General features: G+C 44.0%; 11 pseudogenes; all 11 read right to left on the bottom strand.

The window, feature by feature from the left end:
• Positions 1-1939: 1939 nt before the first annotated feature.
• LOC130288819 (U2 spliceosomal RNA) lies at positions 1940-2203 on the bottom strand (annotated as a pseudogene).
• A 1475-nt stretch (positions 2204-3678) lies between these two features.
• Positions 3679-3942, bottom strand: LOC130289035 (U2 spliceosomal RNA; annotated as a pseudogene).
• A 1474-nt stretch (positions 3943-5416) lies between these two features.
• Positions 5417-5683, bottom strand: LOC130289849 (U2 spliceosomal RNA; annotated as a pseudogene).
• A 1475-nt stretch (positions 5684-7158) lies between these two features.
• Positions 7159-7423, bottom strand: LOC130289238 (U2 spliceosomal RNA; annotated as a pseudogene).
• A 1475-nt stretch (positions 7424-8898) lies between these two features.
• LOC130289761 (U2 spliceosomal RNA) lies at positions 8899-9162 on the bottom strand (annotated as a pseudogene).
• A 1463-nt stretch (positions 9163-10625) lies between these two features.
• Positions 10626-10889, bottom strand: LOC130289034 (U2 spliceosomal RNA; annotated as a pseudogene).
• A 1473-nt stretch (positions 10890-12362) lies between these two features.
• LOC130289033 (U2 spliceosomal RNA) lies at positions 12363-12626 on the bottom strand (annotated as a pseudogene).
• A 1465-nt stretch (positions 12627-14091) lies between these two features.
• On the bottom strand, positions 14092-14355 carry LOC130289223 (U2 spliceosomal RNA; annotated as a pseudogene).
• A 1470-nt stretch (positions 14356-15825) lies between these two features.
• LOC130289182 (U2 spliceosomal RNA) lies at positions 15826-16092 on the bottom strand (annotated as a pseudogene).
• A 1478-nt stretch (positions 16093-17570) lies between these two features.
• Positions 17571-17835, bottom strand: LOC130289132 (U2 spliceosomal RNA; annotated as a pseudogene).
• Positions 17836-19306: 1471 nt separating this feature from the next.
• LOC130288239 (U2 spliceosomal RNA) lies at positions 19307-19571 on the bottom strand (annotated as a pseudogene).
• Between the last annotated feature and the right edge of the window lie 1356 nt (positions 19572-20927).

Below are 20927 nucleotides of genomic sequence, written 5' to 3'. Positions count from 1 at the left end.
CCGAGCGCTCCGGGTCCCCGCTCCTCCCCGGAGCGCTCGCTACACTCTCTCCGCTGCAGCGCTCCGGTCAGATCCACTGACCCGGGGCGCTGCGATTCTGCTTCCAGCCGGGATGCGATTCGCGATGCGGGTAGCGCCCGCTCGCGATGCGCACCCCGGCTCCCGTACCTGACTCGCTCTCCCTCGGTCCTGTCCCGGCGCGCGCGGCCCCGCTCCCTAGGGCGCGCGCGCGCCGGGTCTTTGCGATTTAAAGGGCCACTGCGCCGCTGATTGGGGCAGTGATTCCAATTAGTGTCTTCACCTGTGCACTTCCCTATATCACCTCACTTCCCCTGCACTTCCCTGCCGGATCTTGTTGCCATTGTGCCAGTGAAAGCGTTCCTTGTATGTTCCTAGCCTGTGTTCCAGACCTCCTGCCGTTGCCCCTGACTACGATCCTTGCTGCCTGCCCCGACCTTCTGCTACGTCCGACCTTGCTTCTGTCTACTCCCTTGTACCGCGCCTATCTTCAGCAGCCAGAGAGGTTGAGCCGTTGCTAGTGGATACGACCTGGTCACTACCGCCGCAGCAAGACCATCCCGCTTTGCGGCGGGCTCTGGTGAATACCAGTAGTGACTTAGAACCGATCCACTAGCACGGTCCACGCCAATCCCTCTCTGGCACAGAGGATCCACTACCCGCCAGCCGGCATCGTGACAATAGCCTGGCTTTTGCCTGAACCCCCATCACTCCTCCTCTTGCATATAAGACAATATTTCAGATCTGCATATGAAAACAACACGCCTACCTTTGTTGCACATAGCTGCCTGCCTGTCTCTAGTTACCCCACTGGCTGTAGCTGCGTCCCTTCCGACATGGAATAACACCAACTGTAACGATAAACTGAAAATTAACAGTATAAACCTGCATCATTTTGGACTCTGGTATTTGCTGAATCCGGGTGACCTGACAATCGATGGTGGTGTCGCTGGTGATTCTGGCCTTCTTGGAATCTGTTGGGCCTATGTGTTAGCTCACACATCACTTGGGTATCCATGGTAACTACCACAACATGGTCATCTGCAGTTTACATCTAGCCCGTGGCATTGAATGGCATTTTAAAAGTGCTAAGGGTCCTGGTGCAATAATCCTCCCATGAGGATCAGCCTCAACGGCTTTGTAGATTGCACTCATGTCAGCAACTCCATATACATTTTTTTTTCTTCATGCTTCTTTCTTCATCCTTTTTTCTTTCTGTCATTCAGACTTTCATTCATTCGATCTCTCTCACTCACTTGCTTTAACTCATTTGTTCTCACTCACTCAATCACTCACTCACTCATTCACTCTCACTCACTCTCACTCTCTCACTCACTCGCTCACTAAGTCAGTCTCTCTCTCTCTCTCTCTCTTTTTCTTTTTATATATATTTTTTTCCGTCTTCTTCTTCTTCTTCTTCTTCTTCTTCAGACCCTGTCATAGCACTAATGCCTTTCCAATACCACCAGCAGATGGAGACACTCCATTGCAACATTGGTTGTGAGCAGCAGTTTCTAAAAACAAATGCCTCATGGCGGATTTCCCATCCATCAATGGATGGTAAATTTTGTTTTTATCATTCACTGACCACAGATACCAATGCATGGTCAAGCAACAGCAATGACACACCCTTGTGTATAGGCATGAGACCCTCACGTCATTTAACAGGATTCAGCACCACCCACAAGACAGCTACCTGTCATGTCATGTCAAACCTGCACAGGTGTGCTAGATTATTATTATTTAGTTTTATTTTATTTTTTTACACCAATCAGTGTGCAAACATGGTCATTAAAACGCTAAATGAATAGACGTTCATAAACCAGTCAGTGCAACTCATCATTTTGGTCTCCAATTCTCAAACTCAAATTCTCACCCACGGAGGATTAAATGAGAATCTTTCTTGTTTAACACTGGAATGGGGTGGTGCACTGTTCACTACCCGAATATACTGCCACATCGGGTCAATGCATAGGGCGACAGAAGCAAGCTTCCAAATCAGCTCCCTTTCTCAAAAATCCATTTAATTTATGGTCCCCAGATAGGGAACGTATGTATCAGTATGTGCTCACAAGTCACCCAAGTGCAAGTATTCACACAAAAAAAAACGTGCCTCAGGATGCAATCTGTCGCAAGATCCTTTCTTTTTTTACACTTGATCTAAGCCAAAAGGCCTAGAGGGGATAACCGGGAAAGGGGTGGACCCAACCATGTCCCCTTCATGAGCACTCACATTACTCATAGGAATGGAAGGAAGGCTGGCAGCCAACCAGCCTCCCATACACTCTCTGGGTGGGTGGCAGTCAGCCACCCATACATACATACAGCACAGGCTAAACCCACATCATCACTTAAAAAAAGGACAGGCGACCATTGCACTCTGATGGAGCATTTAGCAATGCAATCCATAGCCTGGCTTTTGCCTGAACCCCCATCACTCCTCCTCTTGCATATAAGACAATATTTCAGATCTGCATATGAAAACAACACGCCTACCTTTGTTGCACATAGCTGCCTGCCTGTCTCTAGTTACCCCACTGGCTGTAGCTGCGTCCCTTCCGACATGGAATAACACCAACTGTAACGATAAACTGAAAATTAACAGTATAAACCTGCATCATTTTGGACTCTGGTATTTGCTGAATCCGGGTGACCTGACAATCGATGGTGGTGCCGCTGGTGATTCTGGCCTTCTTGGAATCTGTTGGGCCTATGTGTTAGCTCACACATCACTTGGGTATCCATGGTAACTACCACAACATGGTCATCTGCAGTTTACATCTAGCCCGTGGCATTGAATGGCATTTTAAAAGTGCTAAGGGTCCTGGTGCAATAATCCTCCCATGAGGATCAGCCTCAACGGCTTTGTAGATTGCACTCATGTCAGCAACTCCATATACATTTTTTTTTCTTCATGCTTCTTTCTTCATCCTTTTTTCTTTCTGTCATTCAGACTTTCATTCATTCGATCTCTCTCACTCACTTGCTTTAACTCATTTGTTCTCACTCACTCACTCACTCACTCAATCACTCACTCACTCATTCACTCTCACTCACTCTCACTCTCTCACTCACTCGCTCACTAAGTCAGTCTCTCTCTCTCTCTCTCTCTTTTTCTTTTTATATATATTTTTTTCCGTCTTCTTCTTCTTCTTCTTCTTCTTCTTCAGACCCTGTCATAGCACTAATGCCTTTCCAATACCACCAGCAGATGGAGACACTCCATTGCAACATTGGTTGTGAGCAGCAGTTTCTAAAAACAAATGCCTCATGGCGGATTTCCCATCCATCAATGGATGGTAAATTTTGTTTTTATCATTCACTGACCACAGATACCAATGCATGGTCAAGCAACAGCAATGACACACCCTTGTGTATAGGCATGAGACCCTCACGTCATTTAACAGGATTCAGCACCACCCACAAGACAGCTACCTGTCATGTCATGTCAAACCTGCACAGGTGTGCTAGATTATTATTATTTAGTTTTATTTTATTTTTTTACACCAATCAGTGTGCAAACATGGTCATTAAAACGCTAAATGAATAGACGTTCATAAACCAGTCAGTGCAACTCATCATTTTGGTCTCCAATTCTCAAACTCAAATTCTCACCCACGGAGGATTAAATGAGAATCTTTCTTGTTTAACACTGGAATGGGGTGGTGCACTGTTCACTACCCGAATATACTGCCACATCGGGTCAATGCATAGGGCGACAGAAGCAAGCTTCCAAATCAGCTCCCTTTCTCAAAAATCCATTTAATTTATGGTCCCCAGATAGGGAACGTATGTATCAGTATGTGCTCACAAGTCACCCAAGTGCAAGTATTCACACAAAAAAAAACGTGCCTCAGGATGCGATCTGTCGCAAGATCCTTTCTTTTTTTACACTTGATCTAAGCCAAAAGGCCTAGAGGGGATAACCGGGAAAGGGGTGGACCCAACCATGTCCCCTTCATGAGCACTCACATTACTCATAGGAATGGAAGGAAGGCTGGCAGCCAACCAGCCTCCCATACACTCTCTGGGTGGGTGGCAGTCAGCCACCCATACATACATACAGCACAGGCTAAACCCACATCATCACTTAAAAAAAGGACAGTCGACCATTGCACTCTGATGGAGCATTTAGCAATGCAATCCATAGCCTGGCTTTTGCCTGAACCCCCATCACTCCTCCTCTTGCATATAAGACAATATTTCAGATCTGCATATGAAAACAACACGCCTACCTTTGTTGCACATAGCTGCCTGCCTGTCTCTAGTTACCCCACTGGCTGTAGCTGCGTCCCTTCCGACATGGAATAACACCAACTGTAACGATAAACTGAAAATTAACAGTATAAACCTGCATCATTTTGGACTCTGGTATTTGCTGAATCCGGGTGACCTGACAATCGATGGTGGTGCCGCTGGTGATTCTGGCCTTCTTGGAATCTGTTGGGCCTATGTGTTAGCTCACACATCACTTGGGTATCCATGGTAACTACCACAACATGGTCATCTGCAGTTTACATCTAGCCCGTGGCATTGAATGGCATTTTAAAAGTGCTAAGGGTCCTGGTGCAATAATCCTCCCATGAGGATCAGCCTCAACGGCTTTGTAGATTGCACTCATGTCAGCAACTCCATATACATTTTTTTTTCTTCATGCTTCTTTCTTCATCCTTTTTTCTTTCTGTCATTCAGACTTTCATTCATTCGATCTCTCTCACTCACTTGCTTTAACTCATTTGTTCTCACTCACTCACTCACTCAATCACTCACTCACTCATTCACTCTCACTCACTCTCACTCTCTCACTCACTCGCTCACTAAGTCAGTCTCTCTCTCTCTCTCTCTCTTTTTCTTTTTATATATATTTTTTTCCGTCTTCTTCTTCTTCTTCTTCTTCTTCTTCTTCAGACCCTGTCATAGCACTAATGCCTTTCCAATACCACCAGCAGATGGAGACACTCCATTGCAACATTGGTTGTGAGCAGCAGTTTCTAAAAACAAATGCCTCATGGCGGATTTCCCATCCATCAATGGATGGTAAATTTTGTTTTTATCATTCACTGACCACAGATACCAATGCATGGTCAAGCAACAGCAATGACACACCCTTGTGTATAGGCATGAGACCCTCACGTCATTTAACAGGATTCAGCACCACCCACAAGACAGCTACCTGTCATGTCATGTCAAACCTGCACAGGTGTGCTAGATTATTATTATTTAGTTTTATTTTATTTTTTTACACCAATCAGTGTGCAAACATGGTCATTAAAACGCTAAATGAATAGACGTTCATAAACCAGTCAGTGCAACTCATCATTTTGGTCTCCAATTCTCAAACTCAAATTCTCACCCACGGAGGATTAAATGAGAATCTTTCTTGTTTAACACTGGAATGGGGTGGTGCACTGTTCACTACCCGAATATACTGCCACATCGGGTCAATGCATAGGGCGACAGAAGCAAGCTTCCAAATCAGCTCCCTTTCTCAAAAATCCATTTAATTTATGGTCCCCAGATAGGGAACGTATGTATCAGTATGTGCTCACAAGTCACCCAAGTGCAAGTATTCACACAAAAAAAAAAAACGTGCCTCAGGATGCGATCTGTCGCAAGATCCTTTCTTTTTTTACACTTGATCTAAGCCAAAAGACCTAGAGGGGATAACCGGGAAAGGGGTGGACCCAACCATGTCCCCTTCATGAGCACTCACATTACTCATAGGAATGGAAGGAAGGCTGGCAGCCAACCAGCCTCCCATACACTCTCTGGGTGGGTGGCAGTCAGCCACCCATACATACATACAGCACAGGCTAAACCCACATCATCACTTAAAAAAAGGACAGGCGACCATTGCACTCTGATGGAGCATTTAGCAATGCAATCCATAGCCTGGCTTTTGCCTGAACCCCCATCACTCCTCCTCTTGCATATAAGACAATATTTCAGATCTGCATATGAAAACAACACGCCTACCTTTGTTGCACATAGCTGCCTGCCTGTCTCTAGTTACCCCACTGGCTGTAGCTGCGTCCCTTCCGACATGGAATAACACCAACTGTAACGATAAACTGAAAATTAACAGTATAAACCTGCATCATTTTGGACTCTGGTATTTGCTGAATCCGGGTGACCTGACAATCGATGGTGGTGCCGCTGGTGATTCTGGCCTTCTTGGAATCTGTTGGGCCTATGTGTTAGCTCACACATCACTTGGGTATCCATGGTAACTACCACAACATGGTCATCTGCAGTTTACATCTAGCCCGTGGCATTGAATGGCATTTTAAAAGTGCTAAGGGTCCTGGTGCAATAATCCTCCCATGAGGATCAGCCTCAACGGCTTTGTAGATTGCACTCATGTCAGCAACTCCATATACATTTTTTTTTCTTCATGCTTCTTTCTTCATCCTTTTTTCTTTCTGTCATTCAGACTTTCATTCATTCGATCTCTCTCACTCACTTGCTTTAACTCATTTGTTCTCACTCACTCACTCACTCACTCAATCACTCACTCACTCATTCACTCTCACTCACTCTCACTCTCTCACTCACTCGCTCACTAAGTCAGTCTCTCTCTCTCTCTCTCTCTTTTTCTTTTTATATATATTTTTTTCCGTCTTCTTCTTCTTCTTCTTCTTCTTCTTCAGACCCTGTCATAGCACTAATGCCTTTCCAATACCACCAGCAGATGGAGACACTCCATTGCAACATTGGTTTTGAGCAGCAGTTTCTAAAAACAAATGCCTCATGGCGGATTTCCCATCCATCAATGGATGGTAAATTTTGTTTTTATCATTCACTGACCACAGATACCAATGCATGGTCAAGCAACAGCAATGACACACCCTTGTGTATAGGCATGTGACCCTCACGTCATTTAACAGGATTCAGCACCACCCACAAGACAGCTACCTGTCATGTCATGTCAAACCTGCACAGGTGTGCTAGATTATTATTATTTAGTTTTATTTTATTTTTTTACACCAATCAGTGTGCAAACATGGTCATTAAAACGCTAAATGAATAGACGTTCATAAACCAGTCAGTGCAACTCATCATTTTGGTCTCCAATTCTCAAACTCAAATTCTCACCCATGGAGGATTAAATGAGAATCTTTCTTGTTTAACACTGGAATGGGGTGGTGCACTGTTCACTACCCGAATATACTGCCACATCGGGTCAATGCATAGGGCGACAGAAGCAAGCTTCCAAATCAGCTCCCTTTCTCAAAAATCCATTTAATTTATGGTCCCCAGATAGGGAACGTATGTATCAGTATGTGCTCACAAGTCACCCAAGTGCAAGTATTCACACAAAAAAAAAACGTGCCTCAGGATGCGATCTGTCGCAAGATCCTTTCTTTTTTTACACTTGATCTAAGCCAAAAGGCCTAGAGGAGATAACCGGGAAAGGGGTGGACCCAACCATGTCCCCTTCATGAGCACTCACATTACTCATAGGAATGGAAGGAAGGCTGGCAGCCAACCAGCCTCCCATACACTCTCTGGGTGGGTGGCAGTCAGCCACCCATACATACATACAGCACAGGCTAAACCCACATCATCACTTAAAAAAAGGACAGGCGACCATTGCACTCTGATGGAGCATTTAGCAATGCAATCCATAGCCTGGCTTTTGCCTGAACCCCCATCACTCCTCCTCTTGCATATAAGACAATATTTCAGATCTGCATATGAAAACAACACGCCTACCTTTGTTGCACATAGCTGCCTGCCTGTCTCTAGTTACCCCACTGGCTGTAGCTGCGTCCCTTCCGACATGGAATAACACCAACTGTAACGATAAACTGAAAATTAACAGTATAAACCTGCATCATTTTGGACTCTGGTATTTGCTGAATCCGGGTGACCTGACAATCGATGGTGGTGCCGCTGGTGATTCTGGCCTTCTTGGAATCTGTTGGGCCTATGTGTTAGCTCACACATCACTTGGGTATCCATGGTAACTACCACAACATGGTCATCTGCAGTTTACATCTAGCCCGTGGCATTGGATGGCATTTTAAAAGTGCTAAGGGTCCTGGTGCAATAATCCTCCCATGAGGATCAGCCTCAACGGCTTTGTAGATTGCACTCATGTCAGCAACTCCATATACATTTTTTTTTCTTCATGCTTCTTTCTTCATCCTTTTTTCTTTCTGTCATTCAGACTTTCATTCATTCGATCTCTCTCACTCACTTGCTTTAACTCATTTGTTCTCACTCACTCACTCACTCACTCAATCACTCACTCACTCATTCACTCTCACTCACTCTCACTCTCTCACTCACTCGCTCACTAAGTCAGTCTCTCTCTCTCTCTCTCTCTTTTTCTTTTTATATATATTTTTTTCCGTCTTCTTCTTCTTCTTCTTCTTCTTCTTCAGACCCTGTCATAGCACTAATGCCTTTCCAATACCACCAGCAGATGGAGACACTCCATTGCAACATTGGTTGTGAGCAGCAGTTTCTAAAAACAAATGCCTCATGGCGGATTTCCCATCCATCAATGGATGGTAAATTTTGTTTTTATCATTCACTGACCACAGATACCAATGCATGGTCAAGCAACAGCAATGACACACCCTTGTGTATAGGCATGAGACCCTCACGTCATTTAACAGGATTCAGCACCACCCACAAGACAGCTACCTGTCATGTCATGTCAAACCTGCACAGGTGTGCTAGATTATTATTATTTAGTTTTATTTTATTTTTTTACACCAATCAGTGTGCAAACATGGTCATTAAAACGCTAAATGAATAGACGTTCATAAACCAGTCAGTGCAACTCATCATTTTGGTCTCCAATTCTCAAACTCAAATTCTCACCCACGGAGGATTAAATGAGAATCTTTCTTGTTTAACACTGGAATGGGGTGGTGCACTGTTCACTACCCGCATATACTGCCACATCGGGTCAATGCATAGGGCGACAGAAGCAAGCTTCCAAATCAGCTCCCTTTCTCAAAAATCCATTTAATTTATGGTCCCCAGATAGGGAACGTATGTATCAGTATGTGCTCACAAGTCACCCAAGTGCAAGTATTCACACAAAAAAAAACGTGCCTCAGGATGCGATCTGTCGCAAGATCCTTTCTTTTTTTACACTTGATCTAAGCCAAAAGGCCTAGAGGGGATAACCGGGAAAGGGGTGGACCCAACCATGTCCCCTTCATGAGCACTCACATTACTCATAGGAATGGAAGGAAGGCTGGCAGCCAACCAGCCTCCCATACACTCTCTGGGTGGGTGGCAGTCAGCCACCCATACATACATACAGCACAGGCTAAACCCACATCATCACTTAAAAAAAGGACAGGCGACCATTGCACTCTGATGGAGCATTTAGCAATGCAATCCATAGCCTGGCTTTTGCCTGAACCCCCATCACTCCTCCTCTTGCATATAAGACAATATTTCAGATCTGCATATGAAAACAACACGCCTACCTTTGTTGCACATAGCTGCCTGCCTGTCTCTAGTTACCCCACTGGCTGTAGCTGCGTCCCTTCCGACATGGAATAACACCAACTGTAACGATAAACTGAAAATTAACAGTATAAACCTGCATCATTTTGGACTCTGGTATTTGCTGAATCCGGGTGACCTGACAATCGATGGTGGTGCCGCTGGTGATTCTGGCCTTCTTGGAATCTGTTGGGCCTATGTGTTAGCTCACACATCACTTGGGTATCCATGGTAACTACCACAACATGGTCATCTGCAGTTTACATCTAGCCCGTGGCATTGAATGGCATTTTAAAAGTGCTAAGGGTCCTGGTGCAATAATCCTCCCATGAGGATCAGCCTCAACGGCTTTGTAGATTGCACTCATGTCAGCAACTCCATATACATTTTTTTTTCTTCATGCTTCTTTCTTCATCCTTTTTTCTTTCTGTCATTCAGACTTTCATTCATTCGATCTCTCTCACTCACTTGCTTTAACTCATTTGTTCTCACTCACTCACTCACTCACTCAATCACTCACTCACTCATTCACTCTCACTCACTCTCACTCTCTCACTCACTCGCTCACTAAGTCAGTCTCTCTCTCTCTCTCTCTTTTTCTTTTTATATATATATTTTTTTCCGTCTTCTTCTTCTTCTTCAGATCCTGTCATAGCACTAATGCCTTTCCAATACCACCAGCAGATGGAGACACTCCATTGCAACATTGGTTGTGAGCAGCAGTTTCTAAAAACAAATGCCTCATGGCGGATTTCCCATCCATCAATGGATGGTAAATTTTGTTTTTATCATTCACTGACCACAGATACCAATGCATGGTCAAGCAACAGCAATGACACACCCTTGTGTATAGGCATGAGACCCTCACGTCATTTAACAGGATTCAGCACCACCCACAAGACAGCTACCTGTCATGTCATGTCAAACCTGCACAGGTGTGCTAGATTATTATTATTTAGTTTTATTTTATTTTTTTACACCAATCAGTGTGCAAACATGGTCATTAAAACGCTAAATGAATAGACGTTCATAAACCAGTCAGTGCAACTCATCATTTTGGTCTCCAATTCTCAAACTCAAATTCTCACCCACGGAGGATTAAATGAGAATCTTTCTTGTTTAACACTGGAATGGGGTGGTGCACTGTTCACTACCCGAATATACTGCCACATCGGGTCAATGCATAGGGCGACAGAAGCAAGCTTCCAAATCAGCTCCCTTTCTCAAAAATCCATTTAATTTATGGTCCCCAGATAGGGAACGTATGTATCAGTATGTGCTCACAAGTCACCCAAGTGCAAGTATTCACACAAAAAAAAACGTGCCTCAGGATGCGATCTGTCGCAAGATCCTTTCTTTTTTTACACTTGATCTAAGCCAAAAGGCCTAGAGGGGATAACCGGGAAAGGGGTGGACCCAACCATGTCCCCTTCATGAGCACTCACATTACTCATAGGAATGGAAGGAAGGCTGGCAGCCAACCAGCCTCCCATACACTCTCTGGGTGGGTGGCAGTCAGCCACCCATACATACATACAGCACAGGCTAAACCCACATCATCACTTAAAAAAAGGACAGGCGACCATTGCACTCTGATGGAGCATTTAGCAATGCAATCCATAGCCTGGCTTTTGCCTGAACCCCCATCACTCCTCCTCTTGCATATAAGACAATATTTCAGATCTGCATATGAAAACAACACGCCTACCTTTGTTGCACATAGCTGCCTGCCTGTCTCTAGTTACCCCACTGGCTGTAGCTGCGTCCCTTCCGACATGGAATAACACCAACTGTAACGATAAACTGAAAATTAACAGTATAAACCTGCATCATTTTGGACTCTGGTATTTGCTGAATCCGGGTGACCTGACAATCGATGGTGGTGCCGCTGGTGATTCTGGCCTTCTTGGAATCTGTTGGGCCTATGTGTTAGCTCACACATCACTTGGGTATCCATGGTAACTACCACAACATGGTCATCTGCAGTTTACATCTAGCCCGTGGCATTGAATGGCATTTTAAAAGTGCTAAGGGTCCTGGTGCAATAATCCTCCCATGAGGATCAGCCTCAACGGCTTTGTAGATTGCACTCATGTCAGCAACTCCATATACATTTTTTTTTCTTCATGCTTCTTTCTTCATCCTTTTTTCTTTCTGTCATTCAGACTTTCATTCATTCGATCTCTCTCACTCACTTGCTTTAACTCATTTGTTCTCACTCACTCACTCACTCACTCAATCACTCACTCACTCATTCACTCTCACTCACTCTCACTCTCTCACTCACTCGCTCACTAAGTCAGTCTCTCTCTCTCTCTCTCTTTTTCTTTTTATATATATTTTTTTCCGTCTTCTTCTTCTTCTTCTTCTTCTTCTTCAGACCCTGTCATAGCACTAATGCCTTTCCAATACCACCAGCAGATGGAGACACTCCATTGCAACATTGGTTGTGAGCAGCAGTTTCTAAAAACAAATGCCTCATGGCGGATTTCCCATCCATCAATGGATGGTAAATTTTGTTTTTATCATTCACTGACCACAGATACCAATGCATGGTCAAGCAACAGCAATGACACACCCTTGTGTATAGGCATGAGACCCTCACGTCATTTAACAGGATTCAGCACCACCCACAAGACAGCTACCTGTCATGTCATGTCAAACCTGCACAGGTGTGCTAGATTATTATTATTTAGTTTTATTTTATTTTTTTACACCAATCAGTGTGCAAACATGGTCATTAAAACGCTAAATGAATAGACGTTCATAAACCAGTCAGTGCAACTCATCATTTTGGTCTCCAATTCTCAAACTCAAATTCTCACCCACGGAGGATTAAATGAGAATCTTTCTTGTTTAACACTGGAATGGGGTGGTGCACTGTTCACTACCCGAATATACTGCCACATCGGGTCAATGCATAGGGCGACAGAAGCAAGCTTCCAAATCAGCTCCCTTTCTCAAAAATCCATTTAATTTATGGTCCCCAGATAGGGAACGTATGTATCAGTATGTGCTCACAAGTCACCCAAGTGCAAGTATTCACACAAAAAAAAACGTGCCTCAGGATGCGATCTGTCGCAAGATCCTTTCTTTTTTTACACTTGATCTAAGCCAAAAGGCCTAGAGGGGATAACCGGGAAAGGGGTGGACCCAACCATGTCCCCTTCATGAGCACTCACATTACTCATAGGAATGGAAGGAAGGCTGGCAGCCAACCAGCCTCCCATACACTCTCTGGGTGGGTGGCAGTCAGCCACCCATACATACATACAGCACAGGCTAAACCCACATCATCACTTAAAAAAAGGACAGGCGACCATTGCACTCTGATGGAGCATTTAGCAATGCAATCCATAGCCTGGCTTTTGCCTGAACCCCCATCACTCCTCCTCTTGCATATAAGACAATATTTCAGATCTGCATATGAAAACAACACGCCTACCTTTGTTGCACATAGCTGCCTGCCTGTCTCTAGTTACCCCACTGGCTGTAGCTGCGTCCCTTCCGACATGGAATAACACCAACTGTAACGATAAACTGAAAATTAACAGTATAAACCTGCATCATTTTGGACTCTGGTATTTGCTGAATCCGGGTGACCTGACAATCGATGGTGGTGCCGCTGGTGATTCTGGCCTTCTTGGAATCTGTTGGGCCTATGTGTTAGCTCACACATCACTTGGGTATCCATGGTAACTACCACAACATGGTCATCTGCAGTTTACATCTAGCCCGTGGCATTGAATGGCATTTTAAAAGTGCTAAGGGTCCTGGTGCAATAATCCTCCCATGAGGATCAGCCTCAACGGCTTTGTAGATTGCACTCATGTCAGCAACTCCATATACATTTTTTTTTCTTCATGCTTCTTTCTTCATCCTTTTTTCTTTCTGTCATTCAGACTTTCATTCATTCGATCTCTCTCACTCACTTGCTTTAACTCATTTGTTCTCACTCACTCACTCACTCACTCAATCACTCACTCACTCATTCACTCTCACTCACTCTCACTCTCTCACTCACTCGCTCACTAAGTCAGTCTCTCTCTCTCTCTCTCTCTCTTTTTCTTTTTATATATATTTTTTTCCGTCTTCTTCTTCTTCTTCAGACCCTATCATAGCACTAATGCCTTTCCAATACCACCAGCAGATGGAGACACTCCATTGCAACATTGGTTGTGAGCAGCAGTTTCTAAAAACAAATGCCTCATGGCGGATTTCCCATCCATCAATGGATGGTAAATTTTGTTTTTATCATTCACTGACCACAGATACCAATGCATGGTCAAGCAACAGCAATGACACACCCTTGTGTATAGGCATGAGACCCTCACGTCATTTAACAGGATTCAGCACCACCCACAAGACAGCTACCTGTCATGTCATGTCAAACCTGCACAGGTGTGCTAGATTATTATTATTTAGTTTTATTTTATTTTTTTACACCAATCAGTGTGCAAACATGGTCATTAAAACGCTAAATGAATAGACGTTCATAAACCAGTCAGTGCAACTCATCATTTTGGTCTCCAATTCTCAAACTCAAATTCTCACCCACGGAGGATTAAATGAGAATCTTTCTTGTTTAACACTGGAATGGGGTGGTGCACTGTTCACTACCCGAATATACTGCCACATCGGGTCAATGCATAGGGCGACAGAAGCAAGCTTCCAAATCAGCTCCCTTTCTCAAAAATCCATTTAATTTATGGTCCCCATATAGGGAACGTATGTATCAGTATGTGCTCACAAGTCACCCAAGTGCAAGTATTCACACAAAAAAAAACGTGCCTCAGGATGCGATCTGTCGCAAGATCCTTTCTTTTTTTACACTTGATCTAAGCCAAAAGGCCTAGAGGGGATAACCGGGAAAGGGGTGGACCCAACCATGTCCCCTTCATGAGCACTCACATTACTCATAGGAATGGAAGGAAGGCTGGCAGCCAACCAGCCTCCCATACACTCTCTGGGTGGGTGGCAGTCAGCCACCCATACATACATACAGCACAGGCTAAACCCACATCATCACTTAAAAAAAGGACAGGCGACCATTGCACTCTGATGGAGCATTTAGCAATGCAATCCATAGCCTGGCTTTTGCCTGAACCCCCATCACTCCTCCTCTTGCATATAAGACAATATTTCAGATCTGCATATGAAAACAACACGCCTACCTTTGTTGCACATAGCTGCCTGCCTGTCTCTAGTTACCCCACTGGCTGTAGCTGCGTCCCTTCCGACATGGAATAACACCAACTGTAACGATAAACTGAAAATTAACAGTATAAACCTGCATCATTTTGGACTCTGGTATTTGCTGAATCCGGGTGACCTGACAATCGATGGTGGTGCCGCTGGTGATTCTGGCCTTCTTGGAATCTGTTGGGCCTATGTGTTAGCTCACACATCACTTGGGTATCCATGGTAACTACCACAACATGGTCATCTGCAGTTTACATCTAGCCCGTGGCATTGAATGGCATTTTAAAAGTGCTAAGGGTCCTGGTGCAATAATCCTCCCATGAGGATCAGCCTCAACGGCTTTGTAGATTGCACTCATGTCAGCAACTCCATATACATTTTTTTTTCTTCATGCTTCTTTCTTCATCCTTTTTTCTTTCTGTCATTCAGACTTTCATTCATTCGATCTCTCTCACTCACTTGCTTTAACTCATTTGTTCTCACTCACTCACTCACTCAATCACTCACTCACTCATTCACTCTCACTCACTCTCACTCTCTCACTCACTCGCTCACTAAGTCAGTCTCTCTCTCTCTCTCTCTCTCTTTTTCTTTTTATATATATTTTTTTCCGTCTTCTTCTTCTTCTTCTTCTTCTTCAGACCCTGTCATAGCACTAATGCCTTTCCAATACCACCAGCAGATGGAGACACTCCATTGCAACATTGGTTGTGAGCAGCAGTTTCTAAAAACAAATGCCTCATGGCGGATTTCCCATCCATCAATGGATGGTAAATTTTGTTTTTATCATTCACTGACCACAGATACCAATGCATGGTCAAGCAACAGCAATGACACACCCTTGTGTATAGGCATGAGACCCTCACGTCATTTAACAGGATTCAGCACCACCCACAAGACAGCTACCTGTCATGTCATGTCAAACCTGCACAGGTGTGCTAGATTATTATTATTTAGTTTTATTTTATTTTTTTACACCAATCAGTGTGCAAACATGGTCATTAAAACGCTAAATGAATAGACGTTCATAAACCAGTCAGTGCAACTCATCATTTTGGTCTCCAATTCTCAAACTCAAATTCTCACCCACGGAGGATTAAATGAGAATCTTTCTTGTTTAACACTGGAATGGGGTGGTGCACTGTTCACTACCCGAATATACTGCCACATCGGGTCAATGCATAGGGCGACAGAAGCAAGCTTCCAAATCAGCTCCCTTTCTCAAAAATCCATTTAATTTATGGTCCCCAGATAGGGAACGTATGTATCAGTATGTGCTCACAAGTCACCCAAGTGCAAGTATTCACACAAAAAAAAAAAACGTGCCTCAGGATGCGATCTGTCGCAAGATCCTTTCTTTTTTTACACTTGATCTAAGCCAAAAGGCCTAGAGGGGATAACCGGGAAAGGGGTGGACCCAACCATGTCCCCTTCATGAGCACTCACATTACTCATAGGAATGGAAGGAAGGCTGGCAGCCAACCAGCCTCCCATACACTCTCTGGGTGGGTGGCAGTCAGCCACCCATACATACATACAGCACAGGCTAAACCCACATCATCACTTAAAAAAAGGACAGGCGACCATTGCACTCTGATGGAGCATTTAGCAATGCAATCCATAGCCTGGCTTTTGCCTGAACCCCCATCACTCCTCCTCTTGCATATAAGACAATATTTCAGATCTGCATATGAAAACAACACGCCTACCTTTGTTGCACATAGCTGCCTGCCTGTCTCTAGTTACCCCACTGGCTGTAGCTGCGTCCCTTCCGACATGGAATAACACCAACTGTAACGATAAACTGAAAATTAACAGTATAAACCTGCATCATTTTGGACTCTGGTATTTGCTGAATCCGGGTGACCTGACAATCGATGGTGGTGCCGCTGGTGATTCTGGCCTTCTTGGAATCTGTTGGGCCTATGTGTTAGCTCACACATCACTTGGGTATCCATGGTAACTACCACAACATGGTCATCTGCAGTTTACATCTAGCCCGTGGCATTGAATGGCATTTTAAAAGTGCTAAGGGTCCTGGTGCAATAATCCTCCCATGAGGATCAGCCTCAACGGCTTTGTAGATTGCACTCATGTCAGCAACTCCATATACATTTTTTTTTCTTCATGCTTCTTTCTTCATCCTTTTTTCTTTCTGTCATTCAGACTTTCATTCATTCGATCTCTCTCACTCACTTGCTTTAACTCATTTGTTCTCACTCACTCACTCACTCACTCAATCACTCACTCATTCACTCTCACTCACTCTCACTCTCTCACTCACTCGCTCACTAAGTCAGTCTCTCTCTCTCTCTCTCTTTTTCTTTTTATATATATTTTTTTCCGTCTTCTTCTTCTTCTTCTTCTTCTTCTTCTTCTTCTTCAGACCCTGTCATAGCACTAATGCCTTTCCAATACCACCAGCAGATGGAGACACTCCATTGCAACATTGGTTGTGAGCAGCAGTTTCTAAAAACAAATGCCTCATGGCGGATTTCCCATCCATCAATGGATGGTAAATTTTGTTTTTATCATTCACTGACCACAGATACCAATGCATGGTCAAGCAACAGCAATGACACACCCTTGTGTATAGGCATTAGACCCTCACGTCATTTAACAGGATTCAGCACCACCCACAAGACAGCTACCTGTCATGTCATGTCAAACCTGCACAGGTGTGCTAGATTATTATTATTTAGTTTTATTTTATTTTTTTACACCAATCAGTGTGCAAACATGGTCATTAAAACGCTAAATGAATAGACGTTCATAAACCAGTCAGTGCAACTCATCATTTTGGTCTCCAATTCTCAAACTCAAATTCTCACCCACGGAGGATTAAATGAGAATCTTTCTTGTTTAACACTGGAATGGGGTGGTGCACTGTTCACTACCCGAATATACTGCCACATCGGGTCAATGCATAGGGCGACAGAAGCAAGCTTCCAAATCAGCTCCCTTTCTCAAAAATCCATTTAATTTATGGTCCCCAGATAGGGAACGTATGTATCAGTATGTGCTCACAAGTCACCCAAGTGCAAGTATTCACACAAAAAAAAAACGTGCCTCAGGATGCGATCTGTCGCAAGATCCTTTCTTTTTTTACACTTGATCTAAGCCAAAAGGCCTAGAGGGGATAACCGGGAAAGGGGTGGACCCAACCATGTCCCCTTCATGAGCACTCACATTACTCATAGGAATGGAAGGAAGGCTGGCAGCCAACCAGCCTCCCATACACTCTCTGGGTGGGTGGCAGTCAGCCACCCATACATACATACAGCACAGGCTAAACCCACATCATCACTTAAAAAAAGGACAGGCGACCATTGCACTCTGATGGAGCATTTAGCAATGCAATCCATAGCCTGGCTTTTGCCTGAACCCCCATCACTCCTTCTCTTGCATATAAGACAATATTTCAGATCTGCATATGAAAACAACACGCCTACCTTTGTTGCACATAGCTGCCTGCCTGTCTCTAGTTACCCCACTGGCTGTAGCTGCGTCCCTTCCGACATGGAATAACACCAACTGTAACGATAAACTGAAAATTAACAGTATAAACCTGCATCATTTTGGACTCTGGTATTTGCTGAATCCGGGTGACCTGACAATCGATGGTGGTGCCGCTGGTGATTCTGGCCTTCTTGGAATCTGTTGGGCCTATGTGTTAGCTCACACATCACTTGGGTATCCATGGTAACTACCACAACATGGTCATCTGCAGTTTACATCTAGCCCGTGGCATTGAATGGCATTTTAAAAGTGCTAAGGGTCCTGGTGCAATAATCCTCCCATGAGGATCAGCCTCAACGGCTTTGTAGATTGCACTCATGTCAGCAACTCCATATACATTTTTTTTTCTTCATGCTTCTTTCTTCATCCTTTTTTCTTTCTGTCATTCAGACTTTCATTCATTCGATCTCTCTCACTCACTTGCTTTAACTCATTTGTTCTCACTCACTCACTCACTCACTCAATCACTCACTCACTCATTCACTCTCACTCACTCTCACTCTCTCACTCACTCGCTCACTAAGTCAGTCTCTCTCTCTCTCTCTCTCTCTTTTTCTTTTTATATATATTTTTTTCCGTCTTCTTCTTCTTCTTCTTCTTCAGACCCTGTCATAGCACTAATGCCTTTCCAATACCACCAGCAGATGGAGACACTCCATTGCAACATTGGTTGTGAGCAGCAGTTTCTAAAAACAAATGCCTCATGGCGGATTTCCCATCCATCAATGGATGGTAAATTTTGTTTTTATCATTCACTGACCACAGATACCAATGCATGGTCAAGCAACAGCAATGACACACCCTTGTGTATAGGCATGAGACCCTCACGTCATTTAACAGGATTCAGCACCACCCACAAGACAGCTACCTGTCATGTCATGTCAAACCTGCACAGGTGTGCTAGATTATTATTATTTAGTTTTATTTTATTTTTTTACACCAATCAGTGTGCAAACATGGTCATTAAAACGCTAAATGAATAGACGTTCATAAACCAGTCAGTGCAACTCATCATTTTGGTCTCCAATTCTCAAACTCAAATTCTCACCCACGGAGGATTAAATGAGAATCTTTCTTGTTTAACACTGGAATGGGGTGGTGCACTGTTCACTACCCGAAGATACTGCCACATCGGGTCAATGCATAGGGCGACAGAAGCAAGCTTCCAATTCAGCTCCCTTTCTCAAAAATCCATTTAATTTATGGTCCCCAGATAGGGAACGTATGTATCAGTATGTGCTCACAAGTCACCCAAGTGCAAGTATTCACACAAAAAAAAAACGTGCCTCAGGATGCGATCTGTCGCAAGATCCTTTCTTTTTTTACACTTGATCTAAGCCAAAAGGCCTAGAGGGGATAACCGGGAAAGGGGTGGACCCAACCATGTCCCCTTCATGAGCACTCACATTACTCATAGGAATGGAAGGAAGGCTGGCAGCCAACCAGCCTCCCATACACTCTCTGGGTGGGTGGCAGTCAGCCACCCATACATACATACAGCACAGGCTAAACCCACATCATCACTTAAAAAAAGGACAGGCGACCATTGCACTCTGATGGAGCATTTAGCAATGCAATCCATAGCCTGGCTTTTGCCTGAACCCCCATCACTCCTCCTCTTGCATATAAGACAATATTTCAGATCTGCATATGAAAACAACACGCCTACCTTTGTTGCACATAGCTGCCTGCCTGTCTCTAGTTACCCCACTGGCTGTAGCTGCGTCCCTTCCGACATGGAATAACACCAACTGTAACGATAAACTGAAAATTAACAGTATAAACCTGCATCATTTTGGACTCTGGTATTTGCTGAATCCGGGTGACCTGACAATCGATGGTGGTGCCGCTGGTGATTCTGGCCTTCTTGGAATCTGTTGGGCCTATGTGTTAGCTCACACATCACTTGGGTATCCATGGTAACTACCACAACATGGTCATCTGCAGTTTACATCTAGCCCGTGGCATTGAATGGCATTTTAAAAGTGCTAAGGGTCCTGGTGCAATAATCCTCCCATGAGGATCAGCCTCAACGGCTTTGTAGATTGCACTCATGTCAGCAACTCCATATACATTTTTTTTTCTTCATGCTTCTTTCTTCATCCTTTTTTCTTTCTGTCATTCAGACTTTCATTCATTCGATCTCTCTCACTCACTTGCTTTAACTCATTTGTTCTCACTCACTCACTCACTCACTCAATCACTCACTCACTCATTCACTCTCACTCACTCTCACTCTCTCACTCACTCGCTCACTAAGTCAGTCTCTCTCTCTCTCTCTCTTTTTCTTTTTATATATATATTTTTTTCCGTCTTCTTCTTCTTCTTCAGATCCTGTCATAGCACTAATGCCTTTCCAATACCACCAGCAGATGGAGACACTCCATTGCAACATTGGTTGTGAGCAGCAGTTTCTAAAAACAAATGCCTCATGGCGGATTTCCCATCCATCAATGGATGGTAAATTTTGTTTTTATCATTCACTGACCACAGATACCAATGCATGGTCAAGCAACAGCAATGACACACCCTTGTGTATAGGCATGAGACCCTCACGTCATTTAACAGGATTCAGCACCACCCACAAGACAGCTACCTGTCATGTCATGTCAAACCTGCACAGGTGTGCTAGATTATTATTATTTAGTTTTATTTTATTTTTTTACACCAATCAGTGTGCAAACATGGTCATTAAAACGCTAAATGAATAGACG

This window comes from Hyla sarda, chromosome 8 (assembly GCF_029499605.1).
Source record: "Hyla sarda isolate aHylSar1 chromosome 8, aHylSar1.hap1, whole genome shotgun sequence".
Taxonomy (NCBI): domain Eukaryota; kingdom Metazoa; phylum Chordata; class Amphibia; order Anura; family Hylidae; genus Hyla; species Hyla sarda.
The sequence above is the reverse complement of the archived record's forward strand: the minus strand, read 5'-3'. Positions and strand labels throughout refer to the sequence as shown.